The sequence below is a fragment of the Protomyctophum bolini genome (genome assembly GCF_963924005.1).
Source record: "Protomyctophum bolini genome assembly, chromosome: 19".
NCBI lineage: Eukaryota > Metazoa > Chordata > Actinopteri > Myctophiformes > Myctophidae > Protomyctophum > Protomyctophum bolini.
This window is the reverse complement of record NC_137880.1, coordinates 7,490,161-7,500,387: the sequence shown is the minus strand read 5'-3', so window position 1 is coordinate 7,500,387 and position 10,227 is coordinate 7,490,161. Positions and strand designations below refer to the sequence as shown.

General features: G+C 44.5%; 1 protein-coding gene across 4 annotated transcripts in view; it reads left to right on the top strand.

The window, feature by feature from the left end:
* The first annotated feature begins 1,852 nt into the window (after window positions 1–1,852).
* epb41l2 (erythrocyte membrane protein band 4.1 like 2) overlaps window positions 1,853–10,227 on the top strand; it is a 117,875-nt gene continuing 109,500 nt past the window's right edge. For all 4 annotated transcript variants that reach the window (XM_080791596.1, XM_080791595.1, XM_080791597.1 and 1 more), the window contains exon 1: window positions 1,853–2,101. The gene's annotated coding sequence lies outside the window, so the exon portion shown is untranslated. The remainder of the gene's footprint in view (window positions 2,102–10,227) is intronic.

Here is a 10,227-nt window from a genome sequence, read left to right as displayed (position 1 = left end):
TTGCGAACTTGCGATTGGTGGCGTAATACGTTTTGATATGTTATCACTATAGAGTGTGCTGACCATTATATGAGTTCCTCCCTGTCCCCAGTTAACCCCTGGGGGTCAAAAAACCTTAGGTTTCGTTTTTGGTTCTCTATCCTGATTGGATGAAAGGCTGGGTCCCAAGGCAAAAACGAAACCTAAGGTTTTTTGAGTGAAATCACTTACTCTACCTTTAAGTACTGTACTTAAGTACACTTTTGAGGTATTTGTACTTGAGTATGTCAAATTTTCTGTACTTTTACTTCTATTCCACTACATTTCAGAGCCACCTTTTTTACTTTTACTCCACTAGTAGGCCTACAATTACCGGCATTTGAAAACTTTGGAGATTTTAATTTCGATTAGAAAATATACATTAACCACTTCAACCATATACATTTTGCCCATTTGAAAATAGCCGATCTACAAGCTCACAATACGTCGCAAGATCAAAGATTTTGTACACATTTTGAACTTGTGAAATGGGACATTCTGCAATGTGAGCACTTTTACTTTTAGTACTTTAAGTACATTTTGATGCAGATACTTTCATACTTTTACAGTTCAAGGGCCTCACTCACACCTTTCGATCTAGCATACAACATCGATGCATGCTAGATGTAAGCAAGATGTAAGTGTCATGGCCGCCCCAATGCATTTCCATTGGAAGTCACATGGTTTGATACAACATTTTGGACTACAAGCTGTTGTATGGCTTTCGGCTGTGTTTCTCGACTGCCCCCCCCTCCCCCTCACCTCATGCAACACAAATGTTGTGTCACAATTTACAATTTACAATTTAGGCATTTAGCAGACGCTCTTAATCCAGAGCGACTTACAATTGTGTCAAACCATGTGGCTCCCATTGGAAATGCATTGGGGCAAGATGTATCACACCCTTTGTATACAACAAGCATCAGTCTGTTGCGAAGGTGTGAGTGCAGACCAAGGAGTTCATGGAGTTCCGTGTACCCCTGAGGAAGTATAGTACAAAAGTAAAATAAAGCGGGTGCATGTATGTGACATTGCCGTGTCTAAGTGATATTTTTGGGTTAAAGCGAAACAAAAAAATTGAAAAAGAAAAGGTTCAAGGTCTATATTCTGGTGTTTGTTCAGGGGTGTTCCTGTCTGTCCAGCTCTTTTTTTGTAAACAGAAAATACATTTTCGGCTCAGGATATACCAACAAATCAATTAGGAGATAACCCCCCCCCCCCCCCCTACATGAGAAAGGATAATTAACAAGTGCAATTAGTAGAAGTGGAACATTATAAATTTCAACTTGTAGATGTTTAGAACATGTTGAACATGTTTTAAAATATATAATGAGGGATTGAGGCCAGGGTGTGTAGTAGCCTACTAGTTAGTAAACAAATGCCATGAAATCACAAATAAGTCAATGAATGGACTTTAGTTTGTCCGTTAGACGGCGCTGCTTCCCCACAGTGGACATATTAGCCCACAGCTTCTGGGTAATGGTCCCTCCTCCCAACGGCCGAACTGACAGCTCGACCGACCAATGACAAGCCGAAATTAGTTCCAGTGACGCCCCCCCGGGACCAATGAGAACAGCGGGAAAAAGACGTGGCCTATCTTTTTTTCCCTTTTTCTGCCGTAGGTGGGCGGGGCTTGAGTAGCGGCGGTAGGCAGCCCGATCTACAAGACCACAGCGGTCGGTTTGTTTGGCAGTGTGTAGGCTTGCAGATCGGCTATTTTCCTGGGCGCGCGACGCCGTCGTACGGACGGAGCTTAAATCAGGGCTTTGGAGGAGGAGAGTGAGAATTCAGTGGATGTGAGATTTGTGGACACACACGCACACACACACACACACACACACACACACACGCTGACACGCACACACACATTATTTTATCGTGGACTGGAGAGACAAGAGGAGGGGACGGTACGGGACACGTTTTCGGGGGACAACACACACATAGGAGACAGACTTTTTTTGGAGGAGGACACGTTCTTTTTTTTGGAGGAGGTGCAGGGGGAGACAAAAAAAGTTAACGTTTTATCTTCTGTCCTCTTCGTCGGTCGGGGGATTCAAAGGAAGAAAAAAACAAAACGGCCCAGGTAAAATACTTTTAACCCTTTTTTAAAAAAAAATACCACGTGATTGTTGTGTCGTGTGTTACATACATAGACACACACACACACACACACACACTGTACACACACACACGCCACATATAGCACCCAGCCAAGCTTGCTTGTTGCAGATGTTTTCGGTGCTTTTGCGGGCAAAATTCGGTGCATTTATCGTCGCTACTATGCATACAATGCCACAAACGTTTGCAGTATGAGGATTCTGATTGTTAAAACATGGGTCTGTTACTCTATGTAGCCTAATGTAACATAAAAAAAAGGCTCGCGACGTGTGTATATATCACAATCCGCCGATGCGGTCTTTATACCTTAACCTTCCATGAAAACATATTTCATGGCGCCTCATCTCTCTCATCACCCCCCCCCCCCGCCATGATATTTTACATTATTTAACATGTTTATTTTACATCGTTGTTTTTCAACGTTTTCTTTTAGTCTTGGTATGTGTGTGTTTTTTTTGTTGTAGTAAATGCTTTGGCCAGGAATCTGGTCGAATACTACTCTATAGTCAAGTCTTTTCCACGTGTGGTTACTGCATGGTTACTGGTGGCGTGCTTCTTTCAAACTGTCCCCGTCACAGTGAGTGGACCTTGTTCCAATCGATAGACGTGTGTGTGTGTGTGTGTGTGTGTGTGTGTGTGGTGTAGTCTGTTTCACGTTGTTCCACCATAATGCACAGTTGCACGAATATGGAATGCACACACTGCATGTGTATCACTCACGGTTGGTTGAGCAAAGACGTTTGGTGGTCTTGTATAGAATTTGTAATGCAGTATAGTGGTTCTCTCAAGCATTTTCATGTCAAGAAGGACCCCTACATTGATAAGATGATTGGCACAAGTGGACTTTTGATGCTGTGTAGTGTAGAGACTGAGCTCATTTGGAAGTGGGAATAACCCCTGGGGGTCCCCACTCTCCCCAGGACCCAACTTTCAGAACCACTATACTGTACTACAAAAAGAAGGGGTGCAAAAAAAGGTTCATTGAATGACCAGTAACTTTTTTTTTTAATGATTGAATGAAGCAATGCACCATTATACATTGCTCTTGTGGATTTGTCTTCTTAGCTGTATAACGCCAGCTATGGTTGGTTGTTTGAAAACCTGCTGTCTTTGCTGCTATACATCAGGGTGTTGGAAGCCAAACCCTATACCAACATGGACTGGTTTTCTGTTGTGTGTGACGCGTTACTAATACACACACACACACACACACACACACACACACACACACACACACACACACACAGGTGGCTGACTTGTTGTTTCCTGCCTGAGAACAAGATTCATAGTTTCGCACAAAATATAATACATTACAATACTTCATTACTGGCAGTAGTTTGACTCCAATCTTGAAGAAGAATAAGGACTCGACTCGGACAATGTCTGTGAATGTAGAATAAAGAACTATTTCTGTCCAGTCTATGGGGCTAAAGGGGGAGTGCATGATCTTGACACAAATTAAAGAACATTCTGAGATTTAGAGGATTATGGAAGAAAGAGCTAGGCTATATTGTTTATAAAATGCTAAATCTAGGTCTCCAAGGGATGTGTGTGTGCCGTGTGTGTGTGTGTGTGTGACGTGTGTGTGTGTGTGTGTGTGTGTGTGTGGCCGGCCGACCCACCCACCCGTCCCCATTCAAATCCATATAGGATCCATGGTTTGACAGATGGCGAGAGGCTCAACTAGGCTGCAGACGTGCAGAAACGCAGCGAGGCGAGCATATAGGCCGCTATAGACAACTTAACCGCGTGGCATAGCTATATAGCTGTGTTGACACCTGTACGCTCAGTCAGTGTGTTGTCTAGTACTGGGCAGAAAGCGGGGCCTCGTCAATGTACACATTACGCTGTGATGTATACACAGGGCATACACGTCAGTGTCTACAGCAGCATCAGTGGTGGGTGGAAACTGGAAAGCACCACCCTGTCTCTAAAGCTAAAGCTGTCGAGAGTATAATTGTGTAGTGGAGCGAACAGTTGGGGATATCTTCAAATGGATTATTAGTGGAGTCACAGTAGTAAAGTATTAAAAAGTACTGGACTTTTTTTTTTTTTAATGTTCAAGTAAAGTAGTTTAGATTACAAAGTGTATACACTAACCACTTGAGCTTTATTATATTTTTTTTTTACTTTAGGCTTTTCTTTACGTTGATCGATTGGATTTGGATACGTTCATTGACTGTTTGTGAGGGCTTGTGTTTCCATTGTGGACCGCTGTATTCAATTCATCAAGATTATATATATATATATATAGTATAAACTAAAGAAAAGACATGGTACACAAGGAATCATCAACATGTAACTGTTGAGAACACGACAACTTGGTGCTCTAGTAGTATCTTCTTTTATGCCAATACGAGTCAGATTTTTTTTAATATTTAACACGCCGAATATATCTTAATTTTGTGGTATTCGCTATACTTTTTTTTTTTACTGAAGTAAAACAACCTGTGTATACTTCTCCCGCCATCGCTGCCGAACATCAATATTACATTATGGTCATTTAGCCCATTTAGACCGGCGAGGACGTGCGCGCCCGCGACGTCTTGTGTTGAAAAAAATAGCAGATCTACAAGCTCATGGCGTGGCACAGAGTGCCGCACTATACGAGCTTGTAGATCTGCCATCTTTGCAAAAATCGTGAAAACGTGGCACAAATCTGAATATTTGAATATTCTATATTCTTTCACAGCAATCGTTTTAACTCATATCTTTGCTTCGGGTGTGGGGGGGGGGGTCCCTGAAACACCATATGGTCAGCGTCCAATTACATATAAATATTCGGGGTCCCGGACCTTGACATGAAATCGTTTGAAGAACCTGCACTGACACAGAAACATAGGGGTTTTTCCAGAAAAAACCGTCATGATTCGGAAGACATTTCAGTAGAGAATCTGTTCTCCGTTCTAAATGGGTTAAAGTGTAATCAAATCAAGTCTCATGCCCTTTTCCTCCCTCCCTCCCCCCTGACTAAATGCATTTTCGTCATTGGCCGGGCCGGGGTGGGGCGGGCCGGGCCGGCGTCTCTTTCTTCTCCCACTTTGCCGTCTCTTCTTCCCCCTGGCCGTGTGATGGCATGTTGTGTGCTTTGGAATGGAGTGGAATGCAAGTATTAAAGAGTCACTGGAACGCATCAGACAGACACTGTCTGAGCCACAGACCCCCCTAATATCAGGGGCAGCTGGCCGTGTGCCAAGGGTATTAACAAACGGCACCCTTCAAATCTATCCCCAACTGTGTGTGTGTGACACTGTGTGTGTGTGTGTGTGGGTGTCCTTGCTGGTCTGTACACACACACACACACACACACACACACACACACACACACGTGGATTAAAGTTCAGTCGCCACAAGGCCCATGACTGAGTTCAGTCAGCATGTCTCCTATATGGCAATGACCCAAAGTGGGGTCTGGGGGGACCCCCAAATGGACCCCTGACCGGTCCATTTGGTTCCATTTGTACACTCTCAAGAGTTAAATTAGCATTTACTTCACGATATATATATATACTGTACATTGGGGGTCCCAGAGATATAGAAATGCCGTTAAATGGGGGTCCGTCCGTCTAGACTAATATGCCAATATATGTCAAACTGGGAGTCTTTGAAATTAAACCGGGTTGAGAATCACTGCTACAACCTTAAAATCTTCTCTTATGGGTTAATTATGGCTAATTAGTGTCAATCTGGGGGTCCTTGACGTGTAAAAAATAGCCAATCTACATTTTTAATGCAGTATATAACGTTCAGCGACTAATACATTCCAAAGATTTTAATTTCCGCGGGGGGGAAACAAATTGAGGGGGAACGTGAGAATCGTATGATCTCGAATTTTATTGTTGTGGAAGAAAACAGAGATTCAACATTTTGAGCAAAGAAGAAGAATCGCGCATATAGCGCAGACCCTTATATACAGTCACCCACCAGTTCGGGGCGTCCGGCGCCCACATTGGGATCTTGTTCTTGTGAATCTGGGGGGGGGGGGTTAGTACTAGCAGCAGCCAGCATAACAGGATGTCGCAGAACGCTGGGATTCTAGCGGAGTTGGCTCGCTGTCAGGCAGCCCTCCGCTAATGAGACGCTTTAACCCATTAAGACCCGGGGAACGCATCCGTGTGTCGACTTTAATATTATAGCTTCACACACCAATTCATTTAACCATTTTTTTTTCTTTTTCTTTTTACTTTTGGCTGTTGGGGAATAAATAGCAGATCTATACAGCGCGCCACCGAGCGCTATAATATAGCGCGGCACAGAGTGAGCTTGTAGATCTGCTATGTTTTGGAAGATCGTAAAAAGAAACCTGCGCAAATCTTTGAATATATATATATATTTTTTTTAACTCAAATCTTTGCTTTGGGATTTGGAACAACACAATTACAGATGTGGTTTCCCGGCGGTCCAAATATGCAGATAATTCTGGGGTCCCTGCATGGAATATAGGTTGAGATTGAGAACCACTGACATATATATAGAAACATGGATTTTTCAGAGAGAACTCTCGTGACTTTTAGAGAAGACATTTTCGTCGAATCCGGCCTCGGTCCTGAATGGGTTAATTGGAGGGAGAGAGAGAGAGAGAAGCCTCTCTGGTGGGAGTAGAGAGAGAGAGAGAGAGAGAGAGAGACGGGGGGGAGACACTGAGGTTGTATTGCTCCAACAACACCGGTACACGCTAAGCCCAAACGGATGCATGTATGCATTGGGCTTTCTTTTCTTTTCTTTTTTTTCTCCCATGAAGCGTCGCTGGCTGTCATGCTAGAGCCCCCACGCCCCCTCCCCCCCCCCCCCCCCTCCCTCCTCTATCCATGTATGAATGATGATGATGATGATGGTGTAAAATGGCTGCCTTGTGAATAATGAATTATGGTCACTAAAGTTTGTGTCTCCATTCCAAACCAGATGCCTGCCTCTGCGATCGTTTTCATTTTTGAAGTGGTGCATAACCACTCCAAGGAACAGCAATGGTCCCGTTGGTTCATGTGTCGTTGGTGAGCACGAGTGTGACTATTGGTACCAGTAGGGGCGCTGTTTTGCCAGAACAGAGACAGAGATAGTGCTGTACTGTTGCCTGCTAATGAGAGGGGGGGGGGGGGAGAGAGAGAGACCACTCAGTTCACACGGGTGTGATTTATTTTTTATCACATAATTGACCACCAGCGGTCCTTGAGGGGGTTCAAGGTATAGTGAGAGTTGATAACCAAATGGACCTTTTTTTTATAGATCTTTTAACTCTTTAAAAAGTAAAAGAAAGCGACTATATAATTAAAAAGCATCGGAATCCGCGGTGACTATTTGCCATTATTTAACGTGACTTTACATCGTCGTGGTGGTGTTTTTTTTCTTCCACACGGTATATATCTTGGCTCGGGGCCACCGTTTCTGACCCACCCATTCTGACCTGAGATCAGATTCATACGAGGTTTCCCACTGGACACACACTGGGTCTGATGAACCCATTCTGACCTGAGATCAGATTCTAAAAAAAATGTCAGTCGTTCTTCGATTTTCAAAAATAGCAGACCTACAAGCTCGTAGCGCGCCACTCGGTGGCGCGCTATGAGCTTGTAGATCTGCTATTTTTGACAAATAGCTAAAGCATAACAGAGAGAGAGAGAGAGAGAGAGAGAGAGAGACGGCAAGGAGGTGAAAGAGATGGAGAGATTGGGGGCCGAAAGACTGAGTGAGAAGTGACGGAGAGGGAGATGGTGAGAGAGAGAGTGTGTGTGTGTGTGTGTGTGTGAGAGAGAGAAGAGGGAGGGACAGAAAGAGAGATTGCCTAACCATTCGGAAAGGCTATGGGAACATCCGTGCGTGTGTGTGTGTGTGCGTGCGTGCGTGTGTGTGTGCGTGCGTGTGAGAGAGAGTTGATGTGACAGTTCCTGTTGAAGAGTCGAGGTCAGGACAACCCACACACAGATAGATAACCCACATACACACACACCCCCCCCCCCCCATACTGAGTCCAGTGTTGTTTTTGACAGCAAATTTAGATTCTATAGCTTTAGTCAGCTTATAGTCTCTTGAATACTTTTCATTTTAGTCACATTTTAGTCTTAGTCACATTTAGTCGCGCTTGCAATAGTTTTGAGTGTGCGGTCTAGTGGCTTGGTTCGGTTGACTATATGTGTTTTGATGTCGTCGCAATGACTGGGATTTTACACTTTGCGTCGTGAGCTTGTAGATCTGCTGTTATCAGCGTCGCGGCACGACGTGTTGGGAGCTTGTATAGATTAGCTATTTTCTGCGTTTTTCTGTATGAGTATAATCTGTAGGCTGTGTTGTCGACACTGACGTAAGTGTCGGAGCTGAAAACGACACGTAAACCATGAAATAAATGCTTAAACATGTAGCTATTATAGGGTGTAATGTTAGAGACCACGGAAGTTTTTTCTGCAAGACTTTACTACTCTTATTACTCAGCCATAATCTCCAAAACTGGTGGGTCAAACTGGAACAACCAATGTGTGATTCCCTGCTTTCACACGACACGAAAAAATTTGATGAAATAATTTCCAATGGCAGCCCCTCAGTCAAATCTGGTCCCAGATCTGTAGAACCCATGTAGGGCCCTATATGCCTATATGCCGGTCAATTGAGCATAAATATAGTGTGGTTTGATTTTTGTGCAAGCAGTCATTTCAAAGACGGGTGGAGAAAAAAAAAAAAAAAAAAGAGCATATTATGTGTGGACACTGGTTAGAATTCGACACAGGCCGGCTGGATGGGCCTTTGCTAAAAATAAATGTTGTTCAGTTGTCATGTTGATTGATATAACCCATCTCGGGCGGGACCCCCTTTTGGTGTTAGCATTACGTTATATGCTTTAGCTATTGGAAAATAGCAGATCTACAAGTTCGTATATAGCGTGCCACCGAGTGGCGCGCTACGAGCTTGTATAGGTCTGCTATTTTTGAGAACCGCTGACACAGCTTTTTCCAGAAACTGTCCGGATGTGTGTAGAAGACGATGTTTTAGAATCTGATCTCGGGTCAGAATGGGTTAAGTATATATAGTGGCGCTGCTTTAGATGTGGCCGGGCCGCGTGAGGGTCATGTGTCTCCACTGCACTGAAGCAAACCAGCAGGACACGATGAAACCCACAACATTCTGCCCCGACGGCCGCACCGCTTCTTCCATGGAGGCGCCAGTGTGTGGCGGCGCGTCACTCCCAGGGGATGGGGTCACTCCCAGGGGATGGGGGGGGGGAACCACCGGTGGTCTTTGAGGGGGTTCCCAGGGTGGTCCCCCATGCTAATGTTGGAGAGTTGCTAGACCAAATGGACCCTTATTATTGTTATTATTATTATTATTATTAGATCTTTAACTCTTCAGTTGGGGATGCGGGAAACCCCTTTTTGGTGTTTTTTGAGTGTGCAACCACTCCCAAGGAACAGCAATGTCCGTGATAACCTATATGTATGTGACTATGTTACTATACGTATGAGTACCAGTAAGGGGCACCGGTGGCGCTGTTGTGCCCAGAGACGGAGAGATATTGGAAAAAATAGCAGATCCACAAGCTCATAGTGCATAGCCGCCAAGTGGCGCGCTATACGAGCTTGCATATAGGTCTGCTATACTTTTGAAAAATCGAAGAGCGACTGACACAGAAGACGGAGTCTGATCTCGGGTCAGAATGGGTTAATTAATGGGTTTTTTTAAAGAGGGGTGCATAAATAAATAAACCATTTCTCACTGTAAAGCCCACCCCCCCCCCCGGTGAGCCTTTTGTGCTCTGGACGCGGCGCAGAGTGTCTGCGCCGCAGGGCGCTGCGTTCACACTGGCTTTCATCCCCTTCAGAGAGAGAGCCATGTTGTGTAACTGTATGAATGGAAACCAGTATAATGCAATGTTCCTGCCTATCGCGTTCACGGCCGTGGGAGGGAATATTCTTTATTACCGAGATGGAGAGAGAGAGAGAGAGGAGGTGTGTGTGTGTGTGTGTGGAGAGAGAAGAGAGACAGAGAGAGAGAGAGAGGGGGGACAGCAAGGGGGGTATTGTTGCTGTGGGGCAGAAACCTTGACCTTTTATGTCGCCATATTTCAGCTTTTTTTTCCTTTTGAGGTGCGATAGGCCGATGTCCACT